Raw genomic sequence first — 17,919 nt, 5'->3', positions numbered from 1 at the left:
TATTAGTATGGATTATTTAGATATTAAGGTAATAGTTTTAGGATCATTTTAGTTTATTATATGTCATAAAATGATTATTGAAGCAAACATACCTAAATTTTCTATTACCGTGGTAATGAACAGGTTGCAGTTCTATTAACGCGAATTGAGATTTCATTACCGAGGGTATGAATGACAGTGTTTTTCTGCCATCGGTAAATAGAAACCCATCTCAAAATTCGGAGCTTAATACCGATGGTTGAATATACAAATTATGACAAATACATATACCTATACTATCCTCCTTTATGAATACCCACAGAAGACTCAGTTTCACCTAAGAAATCTGTACTTACGGTACACTAAATGTCATATTTTGATACAAGACTAATATGTCGCTCGGTAATAGATACTTCTATAGGAACCCATTACCGACCCAAACAAATATTGCATGGATCGGTAATAGATTCTTATATATTCTATTACCGAGGGTTATCTGATCGTACCATCGGTAATAGGCATAAATTGGAGTATTATAAAATCTAATTCCGACCCATAAAAACAAAGTCATACAGATGTATTTTCATTACAAATCAAAATAAAATATTGCAACCTTATTAAAACCAAGTTTACATAACTGGTAAGTAAGCATCAGACTTTATGTCAATGTTTAAAAAAATTGACAAATTAACGGTTTTCATAGAAACTACGAAATCAGTCATGAAGTTTTTGCTAAAAATTAAGGTTTTGTTGAATAATTTTCATACCGCGTAAATAGTTCTTTGATAGCGTGAATAGATCAAGATTGAAACAACTGTAAGACATTATATAACTGATCACATATACTTAAAATAAAGCAAAAAGAACTAATATCACTACTTTAACTATTACCGTGGTATACCACAGTAATAGAATCTACTCACGAAATGGCGCCTTTCACCGCTGTCTTTTAATTTCCACTTTAAACACATTTCCAGGCTAAACAATACGTAAAAAGTACTCAGAAGCCATGTAGAAAACTATAAACAATAATTTGAAATGCATAACTTTCACCTGTTTGCCATAATTACTACGTAAACTACTAAATGAGATTGGAGTTCACTTAGGTTTAGCGTCACACGTCAGTATGACACAACCTCTTCTCGCGGCCCCGTGGCAAAAACTGTCAAATAGCGAGCGTCTTCTTTCATTCACACTTTCTATCGCCTATATGTGCGTTAGTCAACTAAACAGGCTTCCTTTGTGTGAGTAACTTTTTTTAAGAAATTGGTCGGTTTGCCTGTAAAATGCGTATTTGCAAATGCGGCGGTAATGGACGTCGATTCCGATACCCGCGTTGATAGCCGCCGTTACCTTATTACATGTGCCGTCAGATACTTGACTTTGTTATTAACTGACTTTTGCTCGCATTAAATTCTAAAATTGCGGAAACTCCACCCCCTATTTTAGGGAGGTAACTAACTAACTAGTATGGCACTGTGATCCAAAGAGGATCTTGGCCTCCAAAACGAGAGCACGCCCCTTATCCCGATCCTGCGCAGCTTCCTGCCAATTATCGGCAAGCCGATTTTAGGGAAGTGCATGCGCGGATCCAGGGGGGGGGGGTCATGGGGGTCATGACCCCCCCCTGGAGCCTAAGTTGGCCATACAAATAGACCACGTGACCCACCCCTGGGGCCCCGGGCCTTTACCACGTGACCCCCCCCTGGGCACGAAGCTGGATCCGCGCTTGGGGAAGTGGGGGTTAGGAATACAATCTATGCAGCGTTTCGTTTCGTGAGCGTTTGTGCCATTCAGCTACGTACCCTTTCACCCTAGATTTGAAGGTTGCCGGGTTATATGAGCTCGGAAATATAGCCGCCGGCAAGGAATTCCACTCCTTGGCAGTGCGCATAAGAAAAGAAGAAGCAAAGCGTGTCTAATCTTCGCTGGGCTCAGGTGTTGCAGAGGTGTTAAATGATAAGCGGACTGTAGTTTAAAGCTGGTTTACTCCGAAATGTGAAAGAATACAAAGAAAGTAGTACAGTGTCGTTGGAGAGCGGAATAACGAACAGTAACAGTAAGTTTTTGAAAAGCTCTAAAAGCTGTCAAATTTGAACTTATCACATTGCCATTTGTAAATTTAGATTTGACTAGAGATTTGAAATATTATTATAATTATACAATTCAATGAATATTTTATTTAAAAAATAGTCAAGTAGTATGTGAATGAATTAAAACATTACCAATAACATGAAATTAAAAATTGAATAAATTAATACTGAAGATTTATAAAATGCATAATGTCGACTCGAACAATACTGAATATTTTAATGAAAGAATATACAAATTGAAATGTCAACAGTTACATGATAATGAATTAAAATTAAAATGAATTATTATTATTAAATTTATAAAATTGAAAATTGATTTTTAATTACAAAAATGAATATCTTAACCTAACGAAGACAGGATCAAAAACCAGGGTGGTTTTTGAACGGTTTCGTAACATGCTCCCGCCTTGAAGTCTGTGACTTCAACTGTATGCCGAGGGGGAGGGTAGACGTTGTTGCAGACCGTGAGATACCGTCGCTGCCATGGATGCCTTTCAAGTTGTCCTGCAGATGAGTGCCACGAACTGGTGATGTATTGAAGGCTGCAATCTGTGCGTTTGGTACGAAATGTGTGGATCGCCCATCAGGACGTGGAAAGGAAGGAAAGGACTGAAATCTGTTTGGGTGAAAATTGCCATAATTTGAAAAAGTACCCAGATATTTATATGAATGTGTTTAAAAAGGTATGAATGTGTGAAAACGGTATAAATGGATTGCTGAACCCTCTAACGCGTCAAGCTCTCTTGATATGTTACCTATCAAGAGCTGTTTCGTTTCGTTGTTCAGAAGAGGCCCTGCATGTAAGAACGTAAGGCGGTAATATTTGTATATTACGATGAATACTTGGTGACGACGAACCATGGAACTGAGCAACTCTGAACTATCGAGGACGTGATCGTAAACATAGTTGCTCGGTGCTCCCGCCACACGACTGTAATTGCATCTGTGGACTGTATAGCCATGTTTGGCTTCAAAACTACGCTCCATGTGAAGAGACGCAGCCGATGTATACTGATATGAGTACCCCTGGACTGACGGCGACTCATTGAATTGTACGTATTGGTCGCTAGGGTCAACTTTTGGAAACTGGTCACGAGAGTTCTGTTCTGGCGCCAATCTGTGCCTGGGAACAATTGAATTGAACTCCCTAAATACCGGGACATGAATATTTGAATTTAAAGAAATGTCGCGTGCAGATTTGCACACCTTTGTGTTTGTCGTAGACTGTAGGTTATTTATCCTCATATCTAATGTATTTTTAAGAGCCTGAGGGGACACTTTTACTGCTGAATTAAGTTTTGCATACTTATGAATTAGTACTTTCGCTAGCGACATGCTAGCGAAGTAAATGTCTTCGAATAGTACCCGCTCATCTTCTATACACTCTTCGCTTGTGAATTCTGATAATATACCAATATTCGTCTGCAATGTGTCAAATTCATCATAAAGCGGCAATGTTTTGTCATATCGTAACTGCAACTCTGCAAGCTGTAATTCATTTAATTGCGGGTCATCAGCTAAATGCGACACAAAATTGTGGAAAACAGTAAGTTTACCTCTGATAAGGTCACGTTTGTAATTAAGTTGATGTAAATCCTGTGTCGATGACATTGTGGCATAATAAAATGCTAAAAATGAGCCTATAAATATTGGTACAAATTATGACCTTAAATAAAAACTTTGCTCTTAAAAAATCTCCAGGCGCTAAAACTATTTGCTATGCGAATCAAAGGTATGCACTTGTATTACGTAACCTTGTTTACGACTTATTTGCACTGCAGTTAGTTATCAAGATTGTTTTAAGAACGTGTTTGCCTATTGTTTTTGAAGTTTTTAATTGAAATTAGCGTAATAAAGTTACAAAATTATTGAATTATAGTTATCGTATTATATAGGAATTATGTGAAAGTGATAGTTTATATTAAAATCTTAAATATTATTACTGTGAACTGGGTCAAGAGGTTATACCTACTAAAATGAATATCTCTAGTGAATAATCCTATCGAAATGTCTACTGGCTTCTAATCCAAATGATGGCAATGAATTAACTTTCTGCACTTAATGGGAAAGCAATGAATTTGGTATTTGAATAGGTATGCCTGAATAATACCTAATGAATATTGCAGCTACACAGAAAATGAAGAAAACAAAGGAATGTGGATAAAAAAAGAAAGGAATGGAACGATCTCACTTTGTTCGTTTTCCCTCCTGTGCTGGATGCTGCTTGGTTTTGAATGCTGGCTCCCGCTGATCTCCACTGAATACTCCTGGACTGGTCTAGTTGGCGCTGAATTGGCTGGATCCCGCGACTGACTGCTGGTCACGGATGGATGCCCACTGCAATGGGATGCTGCGTGTGCTCGTCGCGACTTTCACCCGTCCTGGATCCTGGCTGATGGGATGGGACTCGATGAGTGGAAGCCCTGGAACCTGCACGCAGCTGAATACGCCCTGCGCCAACCTGGTCGACCCACGGCTTCGATGATGAAGACCCGTTGCATAGGTGGAGCCTGACTCGGTGCCACAGTCCTGTCCTCTCACAACCCAGAGGCTTCGTAAGGACCATGTAAAATCCAAATGGATGTGGATTCCAAATTGAAAAAAAATGTGAATAAATGCAAATTGTGAGGACAAAGAAAGTGGTACAGTGAATGTCGTTGGAGGCGGAATAACCGTAAGTTTTTAAAAAGCTCTAAAAGCTGTCAAATTTGAACTTATCACATTGCCATTTGTAAATTTAGATTTGACTAGAGATTTGAAATATTATTATAAGGTAACGGCGGCTATCAACGCGGGTATCGAAATCGACGTCCATTACCGCCGCATTTGCAAATACGCATTTTATAGGCAAACCGACCAATTTCTTAAAAAAAGTTACTCACACAAAGGAAGCCTGTTTAGTTGACTAACGCACATATAGGCGATAGAGAGTGTGAATGAAAGAAGACGCTCGCTATTTGACAGTTTTTGCCACGGGGCCGCGAGAAGAGGTTGTGTCATACTGACGTGTGACGCTAAACCTAAGTGAACTCCAATCTCATTTAGTAGTTTACGTAATAATTATGGCAAACAGGAGAAAGTTATGCATTTCAAATTATTGTTTATAGTTTTCTACATGACTTCTGAGTACTTTTTACGTATTGTTTTAGCCTGGAAATGTGTTTAAAGTGGAAATTAAAAGACAGCGGTGAAAGGCGCCATTTCGTGAGTAGATTCTATTACTGTGGTATACCACGGTAATAGTTAAAGTAGTGATATTAGTTCTTTTTGCTTTATTTTAAGTATATGTGATCAGTTATATAATGTCTTACAGTTGTTTCAATCTTGATCTATTCACGCTATCAAAGAACTATTTACGCGGTATGAAAATTATTCAACAAAACCTTAATTTTTAGCAAAAACTTCATGACTGATTTCGTAGTTTCTATGAAAACCGTTAATTTGTCAATTTTTTAAACATTGACATAAAGTCTGATGCTTACTTACCAGTTATGTAAACTTGGTTTTAATATAAGGTTGCAATATTTTATTTTGATTTGTAATGAAAATACATCTGTATGACTTTGTTTTTATGGGTCGGAATTAGATTTTATAATACTCCAATTTATGCCTATTACCGATGGTACGATCAGATAACCCTCGGTAATAGAATATATAAGAATCTATTACCGATCCATGCAATATTTGTTTGGGTCGGTAATGGGTTCCTATAGAAGTATCTATTACCGAGCGACATATTAGTCTTGTATCAAAATATGACATTTAGTGTACCGTAAGTACAGATTTCTTAGGTGAAACTGAGTCTTCTGTGGGTATTTATAAAGGAGGATAGTATAGGTATATGTATTTGTCATAATTTGTATATTCAACCGTCGGTATTAAGCTCCGAATTTTGAGATGGGTTTCTATTTACCGATGGCAGAAAAACACTGTCATTCATACCCTCGGTAATGAAATCTCAATTCGCGTTAATAGAACTGCAACCTGTTCATTACCACGGTAATAGAAAATTTAGGTATGTTGACTTCAATAATCATTTTATGACATATAATAAACTAAAATGATCCTAAAACTCTTCAAAACTAATAGTTCAATAAATACTTTTCCATAAAAAAAATATTTGTGGTCGTTAATGAGCTTTGATACCCTTAATTTTTTGGTATCTTTTGAAATCTGCCTTAAGTACCACGTTAATAGGCGCCATTACCTTAATTATACAATTCAATGAATATTTTATTTAAAAAATAGTCAAGTAGTATGTGAATGAATTAAAACATTACCAATAACATGAAATTAAAAATTGAATAAATTAATACTGAAGATTTATAAAATGCATAATGTCGACTCGAACAATACTGAATATTTTAATGAAAGAATATACAAATTGAAATGTCAACAGTTACATGATAATGAATTAAAATGAATTATTATTATTAAATTTATAAAATTGAAAATTGATTTTTAATTACAAAAATGAATATCTTAACCTAACGAAGACAGGATCAAAAACCAGGGTGGTTTTTGAACGGTTTCGTAACAAAGCGCCTCGTGCAAATTCGTACTAATACCAAGAACGATATAATACGGGACTGCCAAAGCCGATACAAAAAAGCGTACCCCTGAAATGTATGGGCTTTTTAGGCTTAAACCGCTCAAAACTAGATGGCGCTGTTTCGCAGCCTGGAAGTGGCCAAAATCATATTTCCCCAAATATTTTTGCGTCTTTTTTTTATAAGAAAAAGTGATACATTTTTAGTAGGGATGTACCGACTATTGATTTGGCCGACTAGGCCGACTACCGACTAGTCGGCGCTTGAGTGGCCGATTAGTCGGCCGACTAGTCGGCTAGTCGGCCAAAACATAATTTTCGACTAAATTCACATTTTGAATGTCATTTTTGGTTCTACGTTCGCGCTTTTTATGATTTTTTACAGGTTCAAAGGTTCATGCTAATATTTATATACATTTTCCATTTTTAACAAGCGGCTTGGCTTAGTGGGTAATGATCCTGCCTATGAAATCTATAATCCTAGGTAGGAAATTTATTTCTGTGATGATTACAGAAATTTGTTGTTTTGACAGAGAAAGGAATTACGAATAGGTACATAATGCAACCATAATTTTCAGCTGATAATTTAGTTTTGTACTGTTTTTCTATCAGTAATGAAGTGCCGACTAATCGGCCTTTTTTGCCGACTAGTCGCCGACTAATCGCCGACTAGAAATGTGGCCGGATAGTCGGCTTTCCCGACTAGTCGGTACATCCCTAATTTTTAGGCTTAAACCGCTCAAAACTAGATGGCGCTGTTTCGCAGCCTGGAAGTGGCCAAAATCATATTTCCCCAAATATTTTTGCGTCTTTTTTTTTTATACGAACAAGTGATACATTTTAATAATATATCATGATAAATATCATGTCAATAAATATTTAAAAAAAAATAGGCATCATCAATGTAGTTATGCTCCATACAAATCCCCCCCCCCTTTTAAGGAAGTGGAGGGGTTAGAAACAGCAAAAAGTAGCCTATGTCACTCTCCACCCCTTTAACTACCTAACTCCACTTAAAATCGCGTCAATTCGTCGCTCCGTTTTGCCGTGAAAGCGGCCAAGTCAAGAGCGTGTCGGGCCACGCTCAGTGTAGGGTTCCGTAGTTTTCCGTATTTTTCTCAAAAACTGTTGAACCTATCAAGTTCAAAATAATTTTCCTAGAAAGTCTTTATAAAGTTCTACTTTTGCGATTTTTTTTCATATTTTTTAAACATGTGGTTCAAAAGTTAGAGGGGGGGACGCACTTTTTTTTCCTTTAGGAGCGATTATTTCCGAAAATATTAATATTATCAAAAAACGATCTTAGTAAACCCTTATTCATTTTTAAATACCTATTCAACAATATATCACACGTTGGGGTTGGAATGAAAAAAAATATCAGCCCCCACTTTACATGTAGGGGGGGGTACCCTAATAAAACATTTTTTCCCATTTTTTATTTTTGTACTTTGTTGGCGTGATTGATATACATATTGGTACCAAATTTCAGCTTTCTAGTGCTTACGGTTACTGAGATTATCCGCGGATGGACGGACGGACGGACGGCTGGATGGACGGACGGACTCCGACGGACGGACGGCCGGATGGACGGACGAACAGACATGGCGAAACTATAAGGGTTCCTAGTTGACTACGGAACCCTAAAAAAGATTCTAAATCCTATAATCCTCCTTGGGACATAAGCTGAGAGAGAGGACCTCCGACGCTCGTGCGGGCTCATACCTGCTGCAAAGGCTGTCCATTGCCATCCAACGTGGCAATGCGGCAAGTTTGATGGGCACCTTTGCACCCGGTACAGCTCGCGAAGGTCTTTCTGCACGGGAAGCATGGTCGCGCGATAGACGATAAAATATCAGGCCGTCCCTATCGCACTTACAAATAGTGCGATATGGACGGCCAGCTATTTTATCGTCTATCGCGCGACCATGCTTCCCGTGCTGATTAGTTTACATTTGGTTTATATATTTTAATAATGAAAACTGTGTAAGTAACAATAATTTAGATCACAACGATAATGAATTGTTTTTTTGCTATTGGTTCTTATTTACAATAGTTTGTTAGTTTGGTATATGGGTACCACAGTTAACATACCAACATGTATTTTAATTTAGTTTTATTTAAATTTTTTAAGGTAGTTTAGTTTTAATTTTTATATTTTATTTGTTTAAGATTGTACATAGATTTAGATTTAGATTTCTTTATTTCATGATAAAAATTACACTATAAATTTGTTACATGCCAAAGTTATGTTTATCTTCTCATCATGATCGTCAAAAATTACTTTATGAATTGAAAATAATAAAATTAATGAATAATTTCTCCCAATATTACGAGTAGTAACTTTTATTTATTTAATAACTAATTTTGTTATTCATACTATTAACTATAAATCCTATAATATATCTAAATTACCCTTGCTAATACCGTCGTTTACCTGCTGGTGTTCCTACCCTCAATCTTGGCAACATTGATGTAGTCCATAAACATGGGTCTTGTGGTCCAGCTCAGTTCCGCCATTATCTTCTCGATATCCGCGTCCAGACCCAGGCTGTAGAACACGGCATCTGGCAATAGTTATTTGTTATACAAGGGGGCAAAGTTGTATTTTAACGCCGAGTGTGGAATTGAAAAACGAGCAAGTGAAAGGATTCTATAGTTGAACCACGAGCAAAGCGAGTGGTTCGAGAGTAGAATCCTGAACTTGCGAGTTTTTTAACACACGAGAAGTAAAATACATTTGCACCCGAGTGTAACACAAAACTTTTCCCCTCACTATAGCGAGGAAACTACAAAGCAAAAAATGTGTTTATCACTGCCTCCTACTAGTTCCACAGGTGGTAAATCATCTTTATTACTATATTCACCTACTTTTATCAATTTTAAAGCAGTTAATTTGACTTTATTCAAGGTCAAATTACTTTACCCACTAGTGGATAAAATGCGTTTTTACCCGCTGGTATTAAAGGACAAAACACGTGTTTCCGAGCTAGTGAGGGAAAAAATAGTTTTGCTTGAATACTTTACTTTAATCATGCATGTAAAACTATTTTTCTCAAACATGCAATGAAATATTGTCTTTACGTTCCTTAAAATGGGCTGGGAAGTATCGCTTTTTGGGCGCAACAACTCGAGAGGACTGTAAAGGGATTTCATATTATTTTTTAGGCCTAGGCCTGCAAAGTAACTTTTTTTTATAAAATATTGTCCTTTAGAGCATTTTTTTTTATTTCATTGTATGTTTGAGAAAAGCACTATACATGCCTCGGCGTGAAAACGGATTCCCGGCCTCGTATCCCTATCCGGCCTCGCTCGCACGCTCGCTCGGCCGTATATACCCACTTGGCCGGAAATCCTCATTTTCCCGGCCTCTGATGTAATGTACTATATTACTGCTTGTTAAAATCAACTTTTTTTAAATTTTACTTGTATTGTTTTTCGGAGCAAAGAATTCTGTAATAGCTATAAGTGGAAACTGTTTTGGCTTATGAGTTAGCTATATTTGTTTACCATAATGTATTATTATGTGCTGTATGTTTCCCAAATAAATAAAAAAATAGTAACCGTATACAAAGACATATATTACTCCATATAGACAGAAAAAAACGTACCTCAGTACCATATGGTATTAATTAATATTAGCGCCATCCAGCCAAGCGTTCCCCAAAGGTGTAACGCCATCTAAGCCACCGTACCTTTTTCTCTAGGGCTTTGAGGTTCCTTTTTTTTTAGACTGTAGCTGTCTAGATAAGGAGTTACATATGTCTTTGCTTATACCTAAAATCGCCTGTTATCTGCCTCTATTTATAATAATTTGTTTTGTCTCCACCGTATCTTTTTTCTGTATCTTTTGCTGAGGACTGCCAATAAAGAGTATTCTATCTATCTAACATAGAGGAATCAGTAAGGAAAGAGTTGCAATTCCATACATCAGTAAATGCGAGTTATTTGTAGTGACATCTAGCGTCAACCACACGTCCAATAGCGTAAATTATCAGTACTGCTACTCGACACTAGGTGTCAACAGTGTCGCTTCTGCCAAAAATGTAATATTAAAATAGTTTACAACTTACATTACAAGCAGAAGGAATTGAAAACAGAATACTGATTAATAGTAATATTAGCTAAAAATTGTTGAGCATTAGACTTTTTGTTCGTCGCGACATCTAAATTGACAAGTAGCATTACTGATAATTTACGCTAGTTGACACGTGATTGACGCGTGGATGACGCTAGATGTCACTACAAGCAACTTTCATTTACTGATGTATGGAGTTACAACTCTTTCCTTCATATTCCTCTATGCTTGACACTGATAACGATGGAATCCTTGTAATTTTGCTGAAGTTGTGTGCTTCTGAAAGGTCAGCGATGTAAATTCAGCTTCTTTGACGACCGGTCTGGCGCAGTCGGTAGTGACCCTGCCTGCTATGCCGCGGTCCCGGGTTCGAATCCCGGTAAGGCCGTTTTCACATTATCCGATCCGATATCGGATGTAGGAAGGATGTAAAATGTAAGATTTATGCGCTTCCAGGTCTTACTTATGTATTTAATAGATCATTATTACTAAAAAACGATATAAAACGCAAAAATTGCGGATTTAATGCCGATGGCACTCTCCTACAACAGTTTATGTCCGAGGCACCATCGAACTGCCGATATCGGCAGGACGCTTCCGACATTTTTTGGCATGCCGGACCCCCGTCAGTTGTCGGCCGATAATATTTGTTTGTGTGCGTATATAATGTATGTATACGTTTGTAGTAGTGTGCGTGACAAAAATGGCGTCTATTAAATAGCTGCTAGATACCTGGCAAATTTTCCTGCATCTGAAACACATTTTTTTTATCTGTCGCGTTATCGGCCAATCAGAGACGGTTATTACAAACAATTGGTTGCTAGGTAATTCGATGTTGATACAACGGTGAACGACTCTATTAACATTAATTTTAACTTGCATGATGAATGATGACATTTCCGTCCATTGATGATGAAGATGATGACTCGTAGAAAAAGTATTGTATACAATAGTGATATCATTAAGCTTTTCACTACGAGAGTGAAAAGCTTAATGATATCACTCAGCAAGCTTCGTGGCCTAAACATGGTACTCGACTGAAAAGCTTTGTATTATATCACGATTGTATAAAATACTATTTTTTCTACGACCATGCACTTACTTTTTCACAGTTTCTAGAATAACTTTATTTTGACTTGTCGGCCTCTCCTCTGTTCCTGCCTCACCCTGTCGCTCGCACTCCCCGGCGCCCCGCACCCCCGCTATATCCCTTAAATGCTTCCTAAACAATGCTTTAAGAGTTATATCGTATGCGTGGGTGCGCGGGGCGCCGGACGGAGGCTTGGCATCTTTTATGTAGAGTTACTAAAGAAATGCACGAGACAGTAAATGACGAATAACACTACGGGGAGTAGAAAAAATGTTTTTTTTTACTAAAACCCTACATTAAAGTCTATTACCCAAAGCCAACGTCCGCCGGCTGTCGGCGCATGCGCGCAATATCGAAAAAACTGAAAACGCATTGTTTGGCTCTGTAACCATGGCAACAATAGTTATAACGATACTGCGCGAGTGCGCGGGAAGGCTTTGGGCAGCTGAGCTGACAGTGCAAACCTTTGCGTCAAAATACAGGAAACAGTAAGTAAGTAAGTAAGTAAGTAAATATTCTTTATTGCACCATTTTACATGTTATAAGTATACAGAATGTTTAGTGAGAGTATAACTAGGTAACAACAGGCGGTCTTATCGCTAAAAAGCGATCTCTTCCAGACAACCTTAGGGTAGCTGGAAAAACGGAACAGAAACAAAAGTTAACAGGCAGTGCAAGAACAAAAAATATAGAGAAAACCAACACAAACACACATACATGGATTACCATTATCTTGCATAATTTTTTTTGTCTTATTTTACCTTCGCATAACAACGCTTGGCAGAATCCTCTTTTCGCAGAATGACTTTTTGCATTAATTTCTTGGCATATTGTCATTTTGCATAATTATTTAAAGCAGAGTAATACAATGGCATAATGGTAAATTGTATAATAGTCGTATAATCGATTAATTCTTTTGTCGAAAATTGTGTCGCATTCTATTGACTTGGCATTCTGTCATTTCGCACAATTGTCGTAGGCAGAATAATACATTGGCATAATGTTGATGCGCAGAATAATGTCACTTATGTTTTATTTATTTTTTACAATAAAAAGGGTGTTCTGGTTTACTCACTGTCAACCTAACACGCTCCTCCTCGCTTCGCTCGTCGTCGCACCTAAACCGACTCTGTGACATATAAGATTTCTGTGTCGTGTGAGTATTTTGTCTGGATAGGGATTCTAACCTAATCTATATTAATAACATAACACTGTCAACCTAACACGCTCCTCCTCGCTTCGCTCGTCGTCGCACCTAAACCGACTCTGTGACATATACGATTTCTGTGTCGTGTGAGTATTTTGTCTGGATGGGGTTCTAACCTAATGTACATTTCTGGCAAAATTACAGTCAGCAACATGAGTATTATGCGACATAAAATGCTGCAAAATTATAGTCGACGATATTAGCAGTATGCTATTACTAATTCGGTGAAATATAATGTATACTATACACAATTCGGCTATATTAAAATCGACAATATTAGTATTCTGCTATCCAGAATTCTGCCAAATAAATTATATGTGATATGACAGTTATGCTATTTGTACAATTATGCAAAAGTATCATTCGGGTAAAAATGTTTCTGCGAAAGCTGCTATGCCAAATGTATTTCGGACAATCGATATTCTGCAAGATAAAGGGAACGCCACATACATATATACCGAATACATAAATAAATATACCTTACATACACATAATACATACATACATACATACATACATAAATACAATAAATAAAAATGGCAACTTAAGATAGAGATAGATAGTATAATTTAAGCTGATTTTTGAAAATTGGAAGAGATTTTGCTAGTCTTAATTCTACTGGTAAGGAATTCCACAACCGTACAGCCCGGAAGGTAAAAGAGTTGCTATAGAATTTAGAAGTAGATGGTGGGGGAGCAAGAATATGAGTTTGAGAACATCTGATAGAAGAGAGAAACTTGAAACGCTCTTTGAGATAAGGCGGAGTAGCAGGGTTAAAGAGAATGCCAAAAAGAAGGGCGAGTATATGAGAGTCCCGGCGGCGACGAATAGGGAGCCATTTGAGCTGAGAACGGAAGTGAGACACGTGGTCATATTTGCGCAAGCCGAAAATAAATCTTATACAAAGATTCTGCAGACGCTCAAGTTTATTGAGTTGATCCTCCGTAAGGTCAATATAGCAAAAGTCGGCATAATCTAATATGGGCAATAACAGAGATTCAGCAAGCGCAATCCTAGTTGCGTAAGGCAAGAGATTACGAAGCCTACGGAGAGATGCGGCCGCAGCGAACATTTTCCTGCTAACCTCACTCACCTGAGCTGTCCAAGAAAGACTCTGATCCATCAAGATACCCAGATTTTTAACCTTTGGAGAGAATGGAATCCGTACGCCATCAAACACAATGGCAGGTAAAGAATTAAAGTCAATCCTGGAAGTAAGCTTTGAGCTACCTATGACTATTACCTGGTATTTAGTAGGGTTTACCGAGAGACCGTAACATTTAGTCCAGTTTAGTATTCTCTCCAGATCAGTGTTTAAGGCGCAGATAGTCTGAGGTAGATCGGCAGCAGAACTCTGAGCATAAATCTGAAGATCGTCAGCGTAAAGGTGGTAGGAAGAAGAAATATTGGAAGTAATAGAGTTTATGAAGATCGAAAAAAGTAAGGGAGACAAACACGCCGCCCTGTGGGACACCAGCCAGCTTGTTGCACCACGAAGAACGAAAGGAATCCACTTTTATACGCTGCCGCCGGCCCACCAAATAACTATGGAACCATTCAACTACCGCAGGAGATACATTAAGTGAGCGCAATATGCCAAGTAAGATATCGAAGTCGACTGAGTTAAAAGCGTTACTGAAGTCAAGAAGCGATAGTACCGTGATCTTGCGATTATCCATACCGACCCGGATATCGTCAGTAATTTTTACAAGAGCTGTAGTAGTGCTATGCCCTGTACGTAAGCCGGATTGATATGGATTCAGTATGAATTTCACGAAAGTTATTCAATAAGACTAGGGTGATTCTCCGAGACCCTAATTTTCAATGTCCGGAGGCTTATTTCACTGAAAACTTTAGTTTAAAATCCTGTTTTTTTTTTCAGAGATACTTTATATCTCTAGTCGACTGGGACATCGATTAGCTTTTGTGTAAGGTCATTGTAATTTTTTATATTAAAAAAATATATCCGTTATTCTTACTACTCTGTCGTGTCCGTTCTCCATTTTTCTCTAAACATGTGATGATACCTTCAATTCAGTCAACTTAACGAATATTTTGATTGAGTACATGGATACATTATTAGTTACTACATTACTAAAATTTAACAAGTATTTTTTTATCTATAATTTTGTATTTCAAATTTAGGAAATAAGAGATGTCCGCGACAAAATTCTTATTTCTCTGGTGCGGGTTTTATTCGCCTGTATTGTAAACGTATTGAAGATTGTAGACAAACTTCCCCCCGCGGGGAATAATCAGTCGCGCTCGGAACGTGGTACGAGGAACTGTCGGCTGTTGCACGTGGCTCCGGAATTACGAAGGTAAATATCTTATTCCTCTGTCCGTGGTTCAGGTATCATTCTTATTACTCTGTTCGATTTTTTGGGATTTGTGTAACTTTTAAAAATGTACTTTTTTGCTTAATTAATTGCTTTACGTACTATCTATTCATATTATTAACGACATCCGCGTTGTATATACACATTATGAATCATTGGTTTTTTTTCGATAATTTCTTATTCCTCTGTCCCTTATTCCTATGGATTTTGCACAATGGAATAAGAATTTTCTAAATTTTTCTTGTTTTTCTTAACTTGACTTTCAAAAAGAAGAGTAGTTATCAAGTGATTTCCTATATTTTAAAGTACCTTAATAAAAAAAATCGGAACTTTAAATCGTAGGTATGTCTGTTCGCGTTTCTGTTACATTAAAATTTAAATATTTAATTTAAAGTAAAAACAAATGAAAAATTATTAGAATTCCTATATTTTGTTATTTAACAATATTTTAGTTAAAACAGTTCGATTTGAAATCGTACAAGAAATTAATAGGTACTTTGTTTATTTTGAAGAGTCATAACTATGTAAGTTTATTTAATTTTAATAAGGTTTAAATGACTAAAAATGATTATGATAACGTTATGATTCATATTATAATCTAATAATCACTCATTGTAAGTACAGTGAGTAAATTTAATAACAATAAGTTTTAAATTTAGATCTTTTTAGCACCTAGTGCATTTACAGTCTGAATGTTATTAATAAAAATAAATATAAAAAATATTCTAGAATACTTTTTTGATAGTTTTGTGAACAAAAGTACAATATATAATTTATAAATATACGGTTTTTTAACATTTTTGTTAACCTATCCTGACTTATCTTATTCCTCTGGGCCTAAATTTCTTATTCCTGTGGACCCTATGTGTGTGGAAAAGTTAAAATGAATTTATTTTATGAATGAGTTCACAAAAATATGGGCCAACACCATAGTTATGTCTAAAAATAAATCTATTTTCACAAGAATATGTCCTTATTGGTCAAATTTCAAAAATAAAAATGGACAGAGGAATAAGACAAAAATCGCTGTCTCGTAGAATGACCCACTATTAAAAACTAAGTGCATGGTCGTAGAAAAAGTATTGTATGCAACGGTGTTTAACTGAGTCAAAAAATACTCGTGGCGTCTTAATAACAATTTTCGGCTTCGCCTCAAATTTTTACCCACGCCACTCGTCTTTTTTGACCTCCTTTAAACGCCTGTTGCATAAAATACTATAATGATTTAGCTACATAGCACACGTCTCTGTGGTGGAAGCTGGAAGCAGTGGAAGGCATCCGAGGCTGGTTTCGGCGTAGGTGTAACAATCTAAATGGGCTTTTAGTAGGTTAATTATTTATTTCTATTTGACGTCATCGTCCTCATGAACATAAATCATAAATCATTTATTTGCTGACCATGGTACGGATGATAGGCGATACGTTGGAGCACTTGGAGCATAAATTAAATTATATGTTAATTATATTATTATACCATCCCCATACATTAAAATGCGACCGCCTAAAAGCGAGCAGAAAGTAGCCGGTGCCACTAAAAAAATGCCTTGTTGCCATCGATTACTTGTAAATAGCGTTAAGTGTCACTTTCTAGGTTTCGAGCATAGAGGAATAAAATATCTGGGCGACCGAGCTTCGCTCGGTTCTATTTTAATATATCACGTCTTTAGATAAAAAAAACTCTTATAAATACAAAAACAAAAAAAAAGACAAAAAACAAAAACTTAATTTCTGGCCGGGATTCGAAATCCTGACACCTATGATCTATCTGCGTACATTAGACCGACCTCGTACGACTGAGCTAAGCGGAATCGATGCGCGCGCGGCGAAATTAACGACCATATTTTACGTTTACTAACGCGAAAGAAAAACTCATGAAAACTCGAAAATTCGCGTTTTCCAGGATCTAAGGCTGCGCTAGATCGATTTTTCACCCCCGAAAACCCCCACATAACAAATTTCAGCAAAATTGTTAGAGCGGTTTCCGAGATCGTCGGTATATATAAATAAATAAATATATAAATAAATAAATATACAAGAATTGCTATTTTAAAAGTATAAGATAAGGAAGGAGTTGTAAACTCCATACATCAGTAAGTGTAAGTTATTTGTAGTGACATCTATCGTCAACCACGCGTCAACTTGCGTAAATTATTAGTACTGCTACTTGTCAATAGATGCCGCAACGAACAAAGTCTAATGCTCAACAATTTTAGCTAATATTACAATACTTTTTTTTTTATACTACGTCGGTGGCAAACAAGCATGCCCGCCTGATGTAAAGTACACAGCAAAAAGGAGTGTACAAGCTCTAAGGAGGGTTCGGGTTGCCGACGACTCAAAGGACAATAGACGGAACAAGTTAGTTCCGGAAGTCCTCCCATCATCAGCACACCGCACCCTCGTTGAGCTCTGGCAGCCTTACTCACCGACAGGAACACAACACTATGAGTACTATGAGTAGGCTCTAGTGCTATTTGGCTGCGGTCTTCTGTAAGGCGGAGGTGCTACCCCAGTTGGGCTCTGCTCTAGATTCGAGCGAGATGATATCCGCTGTGCTGTGCCCTACCACACAAAGCGGAATATCATT

This window comes from Leguminivora glycinivorella, chromosome 25 (genome assembly GCF_023078275.1).
Source record: "Leguminivora glycinivorella isolate SPB_JAAS2020 chromosome 25, LegGlyc_1.1, whole genome shotgun sequence".
Lineage (NCBI taxonomy): Eukaryota > Metazoa > Arthropoda > Insecta > Lepidoptera > Tortricidae > Leguminivora > Leguminivora glycinivorella.
Note: the sequence above shows the minus strand (reverse complement) of the source record.